Source organism: Phascolarctos cinereus, unplaced genomic scaffold (genome assembly GCF_003287225.1).
Source record: "Phascolarctos cinereus isolate Bilbo 61053 unplaced genomic scaffold, phaCin_HiC Scaffold_4;HRSCAF=312, whole genome shotgun sequence".
NCBI lineage: Eukaryota > Metazoa > Chordata > Mammalia > Diprotodontia > Phascolarctidae > Phascolarctos > Phascolarctos cinereus.
This window is the reverse complement of record NW_027555847.1, coordinates 557,873,582-557,888,336: the sequence shown is the minus strand read 5'-3', so window position 1 is coordinate 557,888,336 and position 14,755 is coordinate 557,873,582. Positions and strand designations below refer to the sequence as shown.

The 14,755-nt window shown below is 38.0% G+C and overlaps 2 long non-coding RNA genes across 2 annotated transcripts in view; one reads left to right on the top strand and one right to left on the bottom strand.

The window, feature by feature from the left end:
- Positions 1–14,755, top strand: part of LOC110208690 (uncharacterized) — a 47,071-nt gene that overhangs the window by 18,044 nt on the left and 14,272 nt on the right. The window contains exon 2 of the long non-coding RNA XR_002324598.2: positions 6,430–6,535. This is a non-coding gene — a long non-coding RNA (uncharacterized LOC110208690). The remainder of the gene's footprint in view (positions 1–6,429; positions 6,536–14,755) is intronic.
- Positions 6,427–10,952, bottom strand: LOC144456999 (uncharacterized). The gene is made up of 2 exons (XR_013486256.1): positions 9,723–10,952; positions 6,427–7,432 (listed from the first exon to the last, which is right to left on the bottom strand). It is a non-coding gene; the product is annotated as an uncharacterized LOC144456999 (long non-coding RNA).

Genomic DNA, 14,755 nt, shown 5'->3' with positions numbered 1-14,755 from the left:
GTACTGCTCCTCCACTGAAGGTTTCTTTGGACAGAGAAATCTGTAGGCTACAAATGTCTTAGGTTCCTTTTTGGTTGGGGATGGTAGCCACCATCTTGTTGGCCTAGGCTGGTGTTAACTTTTCTGACAGAGCACCTTTTCCTATTGCCCATGGGTTGGTTATTGGATGACTTTTCCTGTGGTATAAGAAATCACTTTTGGGAACTTCTTGTTGGATTTATTGATCATTATTCATTTTGGTGTGAATTTTGGGGGGTTTACTGCAGGAGGAGGGCAAAGCTGGGCAGCCTACCTCCTGTTCTGCCACTTTTTGGCTGAAAGTGCCACTTACCACAACAATTTTTACAATCATACCCTCTTCTCAATTCCCAAGGCCATGTCCCTAGGAAAGGCCTTTATCATACCATTTACCTGGACAATTGTAATGGCCAATTAATAGAACTTCCCACTCCTGCTATATTCCCTTCCCACTTTTTTTTTGCCAGTTTTTTGTTTTATGATATATAGATAGGTCACTTCGCTGCCCAAAAAATCCCTGTTGGTTCTTAAGTTCAAACTCTTCTACATGGCATTCAAGATCCTCTACATTATAGCACCATCCTATATTTCTAGTCTTATTCTTTATTACTCCATGTACCCTGTACTTCAAAAAAGTGGGACTCTCCTTTGCCTCTTTCCCCGAAATGCACATTGCATTTTTCCTTCAGACTAGTCCCTATTCCTACCTTTCTTGCTTGTTGACTTCTTGTTGCTTTGTTCAGTCATTTCAGTCATTTCATGACCCCATTTGGGTTTTTTTTTTTGGCAAAGATACTATAATAATCTGCCATTTCCTTCTTCCTCTCACAGACAGGCAAACTGAAGCAAAGAGGGTTAAATGACTTGCCCAGAGTCACACAGCTAGTAAGTGTCTGAGGCCAGATTTGAACTCAGGTCTTCCTGACTTTAGGCCTGGCCCTTTATTCACTGTGCTACCCAGCTGCCTATTGACTCCCTAGTCATCATTTAAAAAATAATTTAAGGCAGTTGGGTTGTGCAGTGGATAGAGTGCCTACCCTAGAGTCAGGAGGTCCTGAGTTCAAATACAGCTTTAGATAATTGATGCTTCCTAGCTGTGTGACCCTGGCTAAGTCACTTAACCCCTTGCTTAGTTGTTTTTTTTTTAAAAAGCAAAACAAAAAATAAAAACTGATTTAAAAGCTTTATCCTCAGAGAAGCTTTTCCTACTCCTACCAACAACCTTCCTCTTCAGGCCTAATAATGCATTTTGGTTAGCATCTTGCTTCTGTATATTATTAGATATTATACTTATTTGTATTTGTTTCTTATCCCCTTACCAGACGTAAGCTTCATGAGGTGGCTTATTTAAAATCTGTATTTCTGCAAGGCTTAATAGCATTGTACAAAGTCCAAAGTAAATGTTTATGGAATGAATTAATTTAATGATGAAGAAATTGAGATGGGGGAGGGGAGGATAGTAAATGACTTGCTTAATGTTATATTCTTAGCAAATGACAGAGCTAGCATTTGAACCCAGATTCTGTGTTCTTTTTACCACACTATACTGCTGCCCTTGGGGTTTCTGTAGGAAGTCAAGGAGACTTTTAACAATCTTGTTAAAATCAAGATCTGTAACCAGCAGGCTTGCCAGCTCCAGCACATCTCAGGGAACATTATAAAATCTGAAGTCACAACTTTGTATATGATGCCCTGACTCTGGTGTATCAGCTTTTGAGGGCTTGGTCACAACCATTAGGGATAGATTAACTCTACAGAATGTGATTAGCAACCTATCTGTACTTACTCAGCAGTCTGTGCTTCAAGCCTTTCCTCTTGCCAAGACCAAAATTATCTCAAACTCTCAAGCACTCTTTCAGACCACCTATTAGAAACTAATCACCAATGTGGGGTAGAGGTAGAGAATAGGTAAGCCAGTACAGCTCAGGGGGGCATCATCAATTCCATCTCTGCTTCCAAGGCAAAGAGTTGCATCCAAACAGAGAGCAAAGATTAGTCTTCTTACTGCTGAGGGTGAGGTGGACTGACCAAACCTCACCTCCATATTCCAGACCCTTAATTGAACTGCCAGGCCCTAGTATTGTAGGTCTTGGCTATGGTACACCTGGGGGCTCTGCAAACTTCATGGACTTGATTAGAATTCAGAGAGGATGAGTACCCCAGAAATCCCATGATACCTTGTGATAGTTAAAATAATAAATTGGCACCCAGTTTGGTCCAGATCCTTGATCCCAGAGATCAAGCCCCTGTGGGACCAAGTGAATTTATTTTTCTTCTCTCATTTTTTTGAAAAGGGGTTGATAGGAAGGGGAGAAAATAGGTTTTTATTAACTAAAAAATAGAGTGGGTTGCTACAGATGTGGAATGTTGCATGCATTTTCATGTGAGTCACTGTTATTAGTTTATTATTTGTTTATTTTGTCACGAGAGTACTTTCATGAGGCAGGCATAATCTGTAAATGTTGGTAATGTAAAACTGAAAGAATAAAACTTTTAAAATGTTGCTCTCAAGTTTTTCTCCTTTTACAAAAGGTTTTTTTTTATCATCACTGCCATCTTCACGATGAATACAATGGAAGTGAATAAAAGTATAATCAGACACCTTACTAAGATGTGAAGGAAAAATGTGCCCCATATATGAAACAATAGGGAAGATAACAAGCATTTATTAAGCACCTACTATGTGCCAAATACTGTACCAAGTGTTTTACAAATATTATCTCATTTGATCCTTAGCAACCCTGGAACATATGTGCTACCAGGGTTATGATGTTGCTGGACCTGCTATTAATTAGTAATGTGTTGGGTAAATCATTTAACCTGTCACAGGCTCAATTTCCTTATATACAAAATTAAGGGATTGAGCTAGTTGATCTCTAAGGTTGCTTTTAGCCCTAAGACTCTATGCTGAGCTATGTGTCTTCTCTCCTTTCTCTCTTTTGCTTCTCTTTCTCTTCCCCTCTCCCTTCCTTGCTCCCTTTCCCTCAGCTTTCTGTTCCTCTCTCCCTCATTTTCTCTTCTCTCCTTCACTTTCCTTTCCATTCATGCCCTGTTCTCTTCTCTTCTAGGCCATGTTATGCCATGCTCTATCATATTATGGTCCGCCATCCTATGCTGCTTGATGCCTTCATAATTCAGTCATACCAGGCCAAGGATTGCACAGGAAATCATAGGCCCTATTCTGTAAAGCTCTTGTTGCTACTCAGATCTCCTAGTCACCCTAATGCATCTGATTCCACCATCAGCTGTGCTATGTGGGTTAATAGGTGCAGTGATTTATTTACTAAGACTATGGTTTAGGATAAAACTAATGTTGATTAAAAAATGAAATTGGTGGGCAAACTATCAGAGATAGTTTTCCATCCACCTTTATTTTCAGCTAAAAGAGATATGTGATATATAGAAAAAGGTGGAAGTTTCACAACTCCAAGAAGCAATATTGGCCACAGTTTTAGGGTTTGACCAGAGCAAGGGTTCTCAAAATTCGGTCTGAGGACCCCTGTGGGTTCCCAAGACCCTTCAGGGAGTCCTAAAGGTAAAAACTTTTAATAACAATACTAAGTTTATTTGTCTATTAAGATACTCCTCCCTTTTCAAATTACATATCTATGTGAAGCTGGATTTTCTTTTTATACTTCAACCAAAACAGTATACACAACAGAGCAAATGCAAAAGCAGAGAAGAGAATCTAGCTGTCTTCTATTAAGCCATACATTAAAGACATTTAGAAAAAATGTAAAACAATGATTCTTCTCACTTTTTTTACTTTGGAAAATATGGTTATTTTTAATAAAATATGTTATTTGTGTTAGCATATAATAGATTTATAATTGTTATTTTACAATGAATTACTAGAAATTTTTTTTAACATTTTTCAGTTTTAATTTCTATTTATGGCAAATAATGACATAACCAATATAAACAAAAACTCTTTGATGTCCTCAATAATATTTAAAAGTATAAAGGGGTCTTGAACCCAAAAAGTTGAGAACTTTTTGGGAGTAAAAAAGAGGCCCTAGTAGAAATATGAGTACAATAGAGAAAACCTGGTAAGATTACAAAAAATCCTTCCTTGCAAAAGACACCCACTAAGCAATGTTTTCTTGATCACCAGGTTAACCCAACCTTTTCTTTAATATTGGAACCTTTTAATTACCAGTACATAACTCTCCATTTGGGTATAGATGTGTTGTGTCTGAGTCATAGGCAAGGCAGTCAATCAGAGTAAATAAAATACAGAGCAAATAAAAGAAAGATACTAAAATCACTAGTGTGTGACAGAAGGGCTCAACCAAATTATATGGAATTGAGATAAACATTTGTACTTATTGTGGCATTACTCAACCCAGAACTCTCAAAATAAAAGCAACATATAAAATGCTTAATTATAAACATTTTTATGTAACTAGTACCTAGTCTATGAACATTGTCTTCCAAAACTGCATTTATAAGTAGTTTATTTGGAATTTGGAACACAATTTCCTTTAGAAATAATGTTATAGATGGTGGTTAGATTTACACAGAAGTGAATTTATTTCATCTATGAAGTAGTTGAACTATAAGGTAAGAGTAGCAGCCTGAGTTTTGGATCATGTGGTACATGTGGGAGGAGGAAGCAGAAGAAGGGAAGAAGAAAAGGAATTTCCACCCCCTTTTGTGGACAAATGCTGACCCAAGGAAAACTTCTGAAAGTTTGTTCTTGGCATCCTCACATCTTTCTTTTTAGGTAGGCATTTTTCACTTTATGTAAGTGGACCCTTCTGCAGACCTCCATTTAAAAGCAGTTTTTAGTAATGCAAATTTGCACAGGGTCTGGGAAAGGGAGGGAAATAGAACAAAAGTTGTTTGCCCATGGTGTCTCTCTTCCCATCCATTCTTCCAGTTTCACTTGGAGGGTTTTTTTTTTAAGGGTTTTTTTTTTTTTTGGTGGGGTAGGTCATTGAACACCAAGCTGAGGGCCAGGAGCTGAGAGACACTTTACACAGTACTGTAAAGTTAAGATAGGTTTTTTTGTTTTTGTTTTTGTGGAATAGAGATTTCTTTTAAAATTCTTTATGTAAAGTAAAATTTATATAACGCAAATTCACATAAAGTAAGAACGATCTGTACTCACCTTCCATTTCCTGTTATCTTTCTCTGTAGGCTTTATCTTATACTCCCTAAGTAACTCCCTTCCCTATCCCCACTGTGTAGCATCAACTAAAGCCTTACTCCTTAAAGTTACCATACTAAAAACTTGCCTACTGCATCTATTCTTAGTTAAAATTCTCATTTCCTTAAAGCAGCTGTTTTAGCAAGATGTTAAGAGGAAAGTAATACAATTGAATAAATTTGTATTAATAGGCATCATAACAACTCCTTATTCTTCCTAAACCTATTTCTATTCTTAAACAAAAATGTTCATTAACTTAAGTTACTCTTTAATTCATAAAATTACAGGCAGAGTAACATTCAATTCAACCTCCTCATTTCGTAGTTGAAGAAAATGATGCCCAAGGACATTTATTGACTTGCTTAGTACAGGCACCAATGTGCCCTTACTCTCTCTCTTTCTCTCTCTCTCTTACACACACACACACACACACACACACACACACACCCCTTTATGAAAATATGAGTACATTAGAATCCTACTCTCGTGATTTATCATGGAGTAGAGATGACCTAGGGTTCTTTAAAATTATTGCTGTGGAAGACAAACTTTAGCAAGTCTTACCAAGCTGAGAATACTTTGGGTAGGGCTCAGTGTGGAATTGCATGTCTGTTATCTCTTATCTTGTTAAAGCTGGAAAAGTCAGTCACATAGTGGTGCCTCACACTGAGGAAACCACAGGCTCTTAGTTACAAAGTGTTTACTTCTTGTATATCTTCAAGTGCACAAAAGAGCACAGAACCAAGAATCAAAGACCTGGGCTAAATATTAGGGTCTACCAGAGATCCGTGACTGATCTTTCCATGTATCAAATAGCAGAGGTGTTGAATATTTGAATAACAAATCTGTACTTTCAATCTATCTTATAGGGATGTTGTAAATATTAACAAATACCAGCAAATCACTTCATTTTAGTTATGTTTAACTCCTTGTGACCTCATTTGGGGATTTCTTGGCATACTGGAGTGGTTTGCCATTTCTGTCTCCATCTCATTTTACAGATGAGGAAAATGAGACAAACAGGGTTAAGTGACTTGCCCAGGATCACACAGATAGTAAATGTCTGTGGCTGAATTTGAACTCAGGTCTTCCTGACTCCAGGCCTAGTGCTCTATCCATTGCTCCACTTAGGTTATGGAAGCAAGAAATTTCATTTCAAACTTGTCAAATTACAGTTTAATGTAGTATGCAAAAATTGTTATGATTTTATTATCTTATACTGTTAGATAATTGATCTTCTGAAAAACCTTCTTTCCTAGAAAATAATTTTATAGAGATCTCTGTTGTGGTATGCTGTGAGCGCCTGCGTCTGCGGCCGTGGTCTGATGCTGGCAGAGTGTGAAGAGAGAAAGAATCACGGGCCAGGTGAGAGCAGTGAAGAACAAACTCTGTTTATTGATCTGAGGGCTCAGGCTTATATAGTACTGGATCAAGCAATAGTAACATTATTATTCATGAAAAGTACAAATCTAATTAAGTGATTTCCTTACTTCCTTGTACCTTGTCTGTTACATTCTTTCCTGCGTCCTGTCCTGTACCCCATCCGTTTCCTCCCTTCCTGCATCCTGTTCTCAAGAGACGGAACAGGGGGGTGGTGAGCCGACATCCTGAGTTTCACAGCTGTCAGGCTTAGTACAAGCTGCAGGTAAGACCCGGGCTGGCCTAAGTCCTCCAACTCCCCAAAGCCGGCCCTCTACATCTCCCCCTTTCTTCTGTTCTAGCTTGAGAACGTGGGATGCACATCAGGAGAAAACTCAAGAGAAACAAGAATACTATCAGGGTACAAAATGCAACAGCAAACTTGAAATATTCTGGAAAGTGTTAAGTTGTTTGACACAGTACAACATCTTATAAGCAATATGTTGAGGATCAATACCATCCATGTTATATTTTTGGAATGAAGCTTATTCAATATTTGATCAGGAGTTACATTGGTAGTATTAGAAAGCAAATAGGGAGTTACACAAACAAAAGTATAGTGGTAATCACATTTCAAGTTACTGGTTTAACCCAAGGGGGGTAAGGCATATAAGTCCAATGTAATCTTGACTCCGCCCTAGAGATACCCGCAACAGTCATCATTGCAAAAAGGACAGTCAACATCTTATTATTGGCTCTTTGTCTTCTTGGTCTCGCCTTCCTCCTCCGCTTGTCTCTCTGACCAGTTTTTCTTCTGATGCTCAGGTTCTCTATCCCTCTGGTCAGTATGCTGACAGGAGCGAATATTCCTCTTGGGGACCCAGATTGGTTCTCCTGCATGTTCTGGAAAAACACAAGCATAACCTTGACCCCAGATTAGTAATTTTACTGGACCATCCCAATTACCCATCTTTGGATCCTTCCACATTACCGTGACATCTGGTTGCTCATCTATCAACCTGTTCTTTTGTCCTGCAAAATGTTTTTGTGCAGGAGTACATCCCTGATCATCTAGTGTCAAAAAATTTATGGTGTATATTACCTGATCCAATCTCCTTCTTAACCTATTTTCTATTCCCTCTTTTTTCTGTTTATCAAGGAGTGTTTTAATATCCTTGTTGCACCTTTCAACAATGACTAGTCCAGTAAGATTGTATGGGATGCCAATAGAGAGAGTGATATTATAAGTAAGACAAAATTGTGTGAAATTCCTGCTAGTATAGGCGGGACCTTTGTCAGTCTTGAGGTGTCTTGGATTGCCAAGAATACTAAAGCAAAACAAGAAATGATATTGCTTATGTCCTTCTTAAAATATGTAACTAATCCAAAGTATCTGCTTGTCTTCATATGATATTCATCTTTCCCCCACTTTTTTTTTGCATACTCTGACATAAACATTGTAATTACACTTAAAAAACATGAATCACACATTGATATGAAATAAAGGAATTTTAGAATAAGACTCTCCCTAACATTGTGCAATTGTTCAGTAGAAAAATAGCCAACTAAATATGATTAAGTAATGTTTAGAACAGCATAAGTTTAAGTAGCTAAGAAATCAGGTATGTATAGAAATGTGTTTAAGGCTATGCTTCTTGGCAGAAAACACAGAAATAACTAAGTTTCCTATTTGTAGTTAAAAAAAGATTCCCTGATGGTTTAATTAATAAAAATTATTTTCAACTCTGAAGTTCTGTTTTAACTACTGACCAGGCTATGACAAATTTATGCTGGATTTTCTAATACAAGAGGGGAGTTAGGCAATAGAACTCTGCTGCAAAGCAAAAGAATTTCTTTAGTTATCTACTGAATTCAAGAGGGTTTTGTTGGGCAAGGGTAAAAATCTATTTCTAAATGTTCAAAGACAAATAAATGGTCCCTTTCCCACTTCACTTGTTTAATTTGCTTGCAAACCCTCCCAAAGAACCACCAGGACAAATGAAAGCCTAAAAATATTGCTATTAATATTCTAACAAAGTTGGAATAAATAATTTTTTTAAATCAAAAAGTTTTATTAAAGATAAGTTAAAAAGGACTTAAGAAGTTATAGCCTTTTATATACTGTAAAATATATTAAGATGTTAGCTATATTATAACTAGTACTAAGGAGGTGATTCAGAAAATTTGCAAGCTACATGTTACTGGAAATTTTAGTATACATATACTGCATTAGAATGTGTTTAACATACAAACTGCTCATGTCAAATTTCTAAAGCAGAGAGTTTATTTACTCCTACCCTTGAAGTTTTCTAATTATTGATATAACTTAGCTTCTTAAGTAATTTTCCTCTTTTTTGAATTCCAATGTAATTTTTAAGTTACCTAAATGGTGGTTGTAGATAAAATGATACAAGCTTTATTTTTGTACAATTACCGTAAGATAGAACTCTTGATTTACAAACTGATCTTAAATGAATGGAAGGTTGCAAAGGACATGTACCTACAAAAGCTATAAACTTAAGTATGCTATTTTAGCTCTAACTTCAATAAAACTTCTTTTTTTATCTATAAGGCAAATGTTCCATTTTCTTTGATTATTAAAAAGGATCTAAAATGAAATCCCCTTAACCACTGATTTTGGTTAGTCTGCTCATCTGCCAAATCACATTTACCTTTGTTTTTTAAAAATACTGTTTGGAAATGTGATGGCTGACAAAAAATGTTAATATACAATTTGCTCTGAGACTCTTGAAAACCACAAAAATTTCTAATGCCATAATGACTACAAATTCTAACATTTAATGTAAAGTCATCATAACTCTTTGCAGGCCACAATGACACACACCTAAGGCCAACTTTTTCAGAACATACTATAACTTGAATAAAATCAAATAGGGAGACCTATATAAAATGGGAAATACAATGTAGCTTCACATCACAGTTCCTGCTTGTCCATAAGGCATTATGGAGGGAGTAATAACTTCACTTACACACTGACTTTGTAAATGTGATCAGCTGCCAATGTCCTGAATATTTATGAATCTCATTTTAATTTTTATATATGTTACATAAATTTGTACCCAGAAAACCAAAAAAGATTTTCCAGAACTACTGGTAGATTCTATTTAAACAAGTAAAAATTACCAGAATTATGCAGTGTTTTAATGTTATTTGAAGAATAATTAATATTTACCTGAAAAAAGGACTCTTGTACATGAGGAAACTCTACTTGTACACATGGGACTTTTTAACAAGAACAGGACAGCAGCATGGTAACCACTTTTCTACGTATATTTTCTACACAAAATAATTCCGAGATACAATCATTAAGTTCTCATACAGTACTATTATTTTAAACAATAATCAATAAAATAGCAAATATGTGAAAATTGCAACACCACAAAGACTGAGCACTGGCATTTCCTAGTGTAATCAAAGTTGGTATTAGTACAGTCTTGGCAATGCAATGGTTGGACAGTACAGGTATCTTATGCAGAGATTTCAGTAGCAGAATGGCACTTGGTTTGTTCTCAATAGAAATGACAAAGATGCAGTTGACAATTTAAAGAATGACAATGTTCTTATTTGCATGCTGAAATTCCAGTTGTGTCCCCTGTATTCGAACACTTTCAAACAATATTCTCTTCTCTCTGTTCTGCCGATGAGCTCTGCCGCATATTAGCTAACTATTTTATAGGACACTACTTAGCCGGTGTGGTTTACTTTCCCTTTAAATTGAAGACACCAAAAAGCAGCAGTCTCATTCTTAGCCCCTGTAGTTTACTTTAGCTTTCCCCACCTGTGTGGTTTGCTTTCACTTTAAATCTGAGATGCTGAAAAGCGGCAGTCTCGTTCTTAAGTTCACTTTCACTTTAAGAGACCCCGAAAAGTGGCAGTCTCATTTCTTTTTAATCCCCTCTTAACCTGGTGAAAATAAAAAACTATATAGGAAAATTATCACCCTATCTTGTTAGCCATCTTCTCTTGATGACCGGAGCTCCTTTTCTAGGGCTGTTGGCCAAACAGCCCACCTTGTCCAGGCCACTCTGCTGGGGGAAGCCTTCCTTTCAGGTCCCTGTCTAGGCACCAAATCCTGCCAGCGCCTGCGTCCACTGCGGTGGTCTGAAGCTGGCGGAGTGTGAAGAGAGAAAGAATCATGGGCCAGGTGGAAGATGTGAAGAACAAACTTTGTTTATTGATCTGAGGGTTCAGGCTTATATAGTACTGGATCAAGCAAGAGTAACATTATTTTCCATGAAAAGCACAAACCTAATTAAGTGATTTCCTTACTTCCTTGTACCTTGTCTGTTACTTTCTTTCCTGTGTCCTGTCCTGTACCCCATCCGTTTCCTCCCTTCCTTCATCCTGTTCTCAAGAGACGGAACAGGGGGGTGGTGAGCTGACATCCTGAGTTTCACAGCTGTTGGGCTTAGTACAAGCTGCAGGTAAGATCCGGGCTGGCCTAAGCCCTCCAACCTACTAGAACTGGCCCTCTACAGTGGTAGTTATATGATAGTTATTGATGATAAGATTTTTCTCATTTATTATTAAAACTGTGCTAAACATACTAAAGCTTATTCTCAGTTTTGACTACAGAACAGTCTTGAAGGTAGTTTCATTTTTAGACAACCTGCTGCCCCACCCCAGGCTTTTAATATTAATGTAAGAGTATTATCTATTGTTGGCTTCAACAAAGGTAAAGGTTGGAAGGGGCAAAACCAGAGAAATATAAATAAGGAAGCATTCCACAACTCCAAGTGGACCTGAGACTAGAATAGCTTAACTGAGTATGAAAAGTCCAGTAAAATGAATGAATTTACTTCAGGGTGAAGACTGCCTCTGCCCTTTTATCCAGGGCTGTGCTGGAGCCAGCTCCAAGTGGCAGGTGAGAGCAGATTGTTAAATTTTCAGCTTAAACATTTACATCTGAAAAACTGGCAAAAAGCTACAAATCAAGACTTTATTTACTGTTAACTGTCTAGACTTCATAAAGTATTGGTAATGCAGATAAAATTTAAAAGTTTATAAAGTATACCCTTTCCCCCTCTTGAGATGCAATTCTTAAAGGGGCAGCTAGGTGGCACAGTGGATAGAGCACCAGCCCTAGATTCAGGAGGACCTGATTTCAAATCCGGCCTCAGACACATAACACTTACTAGCTGTGTGACCCTGGGCAAGTCACTTAACCCCATTGCCCAACCAAAAAAAAAAAAAAGAGATACAATTCTTAAACATTGACCAGAATAACTTTATTCCCCAGCCATTGATCTTCATATGATCAGTAAATCTGGGAAGTGTAAATAAAAGTCTGGGAAGTGTAACTGTTTGATGGATCATAAGTAAGGATGAGGTGCCTCACTGAGGAAACCCAACAAGAAGGGCTAGACTGATCTCACTTCCTGGATTGAGATGACAAACCTCAGAGGCAAGGGCCTGAGGAAGTAAAAGAGGTGAACTTTATAACAATCATAGACTAAGAGTTGCTGCCCTGGCTGAAAAATCACAGTAATGCTGAAAGAGCACCGTGATACCCAGCCAAACCAGAGGATGGAAGTGGTGGAGACGGCAGCTGCCAGAGATTGGGCCCAGGCAATCTAGTAAATCAATCCATCCAGCAAAGATGCCGTGCCCTGTGAAGGAGCTGGTGGTCTAGTAATCTTCTCAGTTCTGCCTGGGTAGCAGCAGCAGAGCGGATGAACGACCTGCCTCATCTAGCCCAGCCACCTGGCTGAGCAACCAAACTGACTGGGCATTAGCCATGAGCTGAACGATTTGTCTAGTAAAACCTGGCAGTATCTATGCCCAAAGATTGAGCAACCTGCCCAGTCTAGCCCAGCTGACAGCTGAGTCCAGTGAGGGGCTAACTCAGCAGGCAAGCAACCTATATGACCCAATCCAGCAGTGGACCAACCCAAACAACTGAGAAGTAAGTCCAGCTGAGCCCACTGTCCAATGGGGATGTGATGCCTTGTGAGAGCCCTACCCAGCCTAGTAACAGAGGGACTCATCTACCATTAATGGCACACCCTGCAGTGAAGCTTGTGACACCAAGGTCCCACTGTTCCAGTTATGAGTTATCTTAGTCATGGGTATTCCCTACGCTTTTGCCTCACTTCCATTGTTGTTGTTGTTATTCAGTCGTTTCAGTCATATCCAACTCCTCGTGTCCCTATCTGGGGTTTTCTTGGCAAAGCCACTAGAGTGGTTTGCCATTTCCTTCTCTAACTCATTTTATAGATGGGGAAACTGAGGTAGACACAGCTAAGTGACTTGCCCAGGGTCACATAGCTAGTGAATATCTGAGACCAGATTTGAACTCAGGAAGATGAGTCTTCTTGATTTCAGGGCTGGCACTCTACCTACTTTGCCACCTAGCTGCCTCACTTACATTGTGATTCTCCCCTATACAGAGACTCTGTGTATTTGTGGGAGAGTTAGTCCCAGGTTTTGGAGGTAATGCTTTGAGACAAGGAAGGAGGGATTAATAAGTTAAGTTCTTAGGGATAATAGTAGTCCACCTGTGGTATATGTATATTCTGATTCATTATTAGGTAGCTAAAAGGTATCTTAAAAGTGAAGTACAAAGAAAATGACATTCATATTCTTTAAAAACCTCAAAAATTTCATTTGAGGGTTTCTGAGGTTTAATTTATAATATGACATCTTGTGTAATGCAGTTTTTTTCCCATTTGATTTATTTTTAATGAGGGTATAAGCCCAAGAGACTGAGTATGTTGGTAGTAACTGAAGCCATTGAGACACAGAGTTAAAAAATAAAATATAAATTACAGTTATCAAGGGAAAGCAGAAGCATAGGAGCTTATGTATCACACAGTATTCTAGAAACAACTCTAGCTAATTGAAATTGAGAAAGTGCTGTAAAGTAACTACAGAGTTTGAAACTTTAAAAAAAAAAAGGAAGCAGGCCATGGTTACATCACTTTCTAGCTACTTTGAAACTAGAGAAATTCACTGGGGTAATTCAGCTATTCTCTGGGGAAATGAGATGTGTCTTAATTACCCAAATATAAAGCTGTATTCTCCTCTGGAGAATAAGAAAAACCATTATCTAAAGTTTATAAGAAGGACAGTCCCTAGAGGAAAAAGTCCTCATAGTTTGAGGTGAGTGTAACTTGAGGCAGTGTGGAAATGAGCCAAGGATGGGTACAGGATGCCAAGATACTCTAGATTTGTAGAAGTGACTTCAGAGATCACCTGATCCAATGTTGTTGTGGCTGTTGTTCAGTCATGTCTAACTCTTTATGACCCTATTTGGGGTTTTCTAGGCAGAGATCCTGGAGTGGTTTGCCATTTCCTTCTCCAGCTCATTTTACAGATGAGTAAACTGAGGCAAAGAGAGTTAAATGACTTGCCCAGGGTCACATAGCTAGTAAATATCTGAGGCTAGATTTGAACTCAGGAAGATGAGTCTTCCTGACCCCAGGCCTGGCACTCTATGCCACCTATGTGCCACCTAGCTGTTTTTATAGATGAGACAAAGCCCAGAGAAGTAAAATAACTTGTCCAAGCAGAACTAGATCTTGACACTTGGGCTTCCTGACTTTTCAGTTCAGTACTATACTATGCTGCCTCTAGTACAAATTTTTCCTAATGAATACCATGGCTTTTGGTAACTCATTTAACTATTTTGCCTATACTTATCATTTAATAAATAATTATTGATTAATTGATTGGGCCTTCATATTTTCATCTATAAAATTATTTCTAAGGTCCCTAACCTAGACTAACTCTGAAATTCTATGATTCTGGGCTAGTATTATGGTTAATGGTTGCTACCCCTTTGCTATATTATGAGTTAAAAATCTTACATTCCCTGAGATAGGAAGCATGGTCCATAGATTTAGGGCTGGAAGGGGTCCTAAGAAACTATCTAGTCCAAACCTCTTATTCTATATATGAGAATCCTGCCATGCAGGATGGATATGAGACTTGCCCAAGTGTTAAAAAAAAAAAGGGAGAGAGATGGGATTTAAACCTTGATTCTTTGACTCTAGAACTAGTGTTCTTTCCATTGTTTATCACTGTCAAGGCAACTGGGAGGCTCAGTGGATGGAGTGGAAAGATTCATCTTCCTGAGTACAAGTCTGGCCTTAGACACTTAGTAGCTGTGTGACCCTGGGAAGTCATTTAACCCTGTTTGTCTCAGTTTCCTCATCTGTATAATGAGCTGGAGAAGGAAATGGTGAACCATTCTAGTATCTTTGC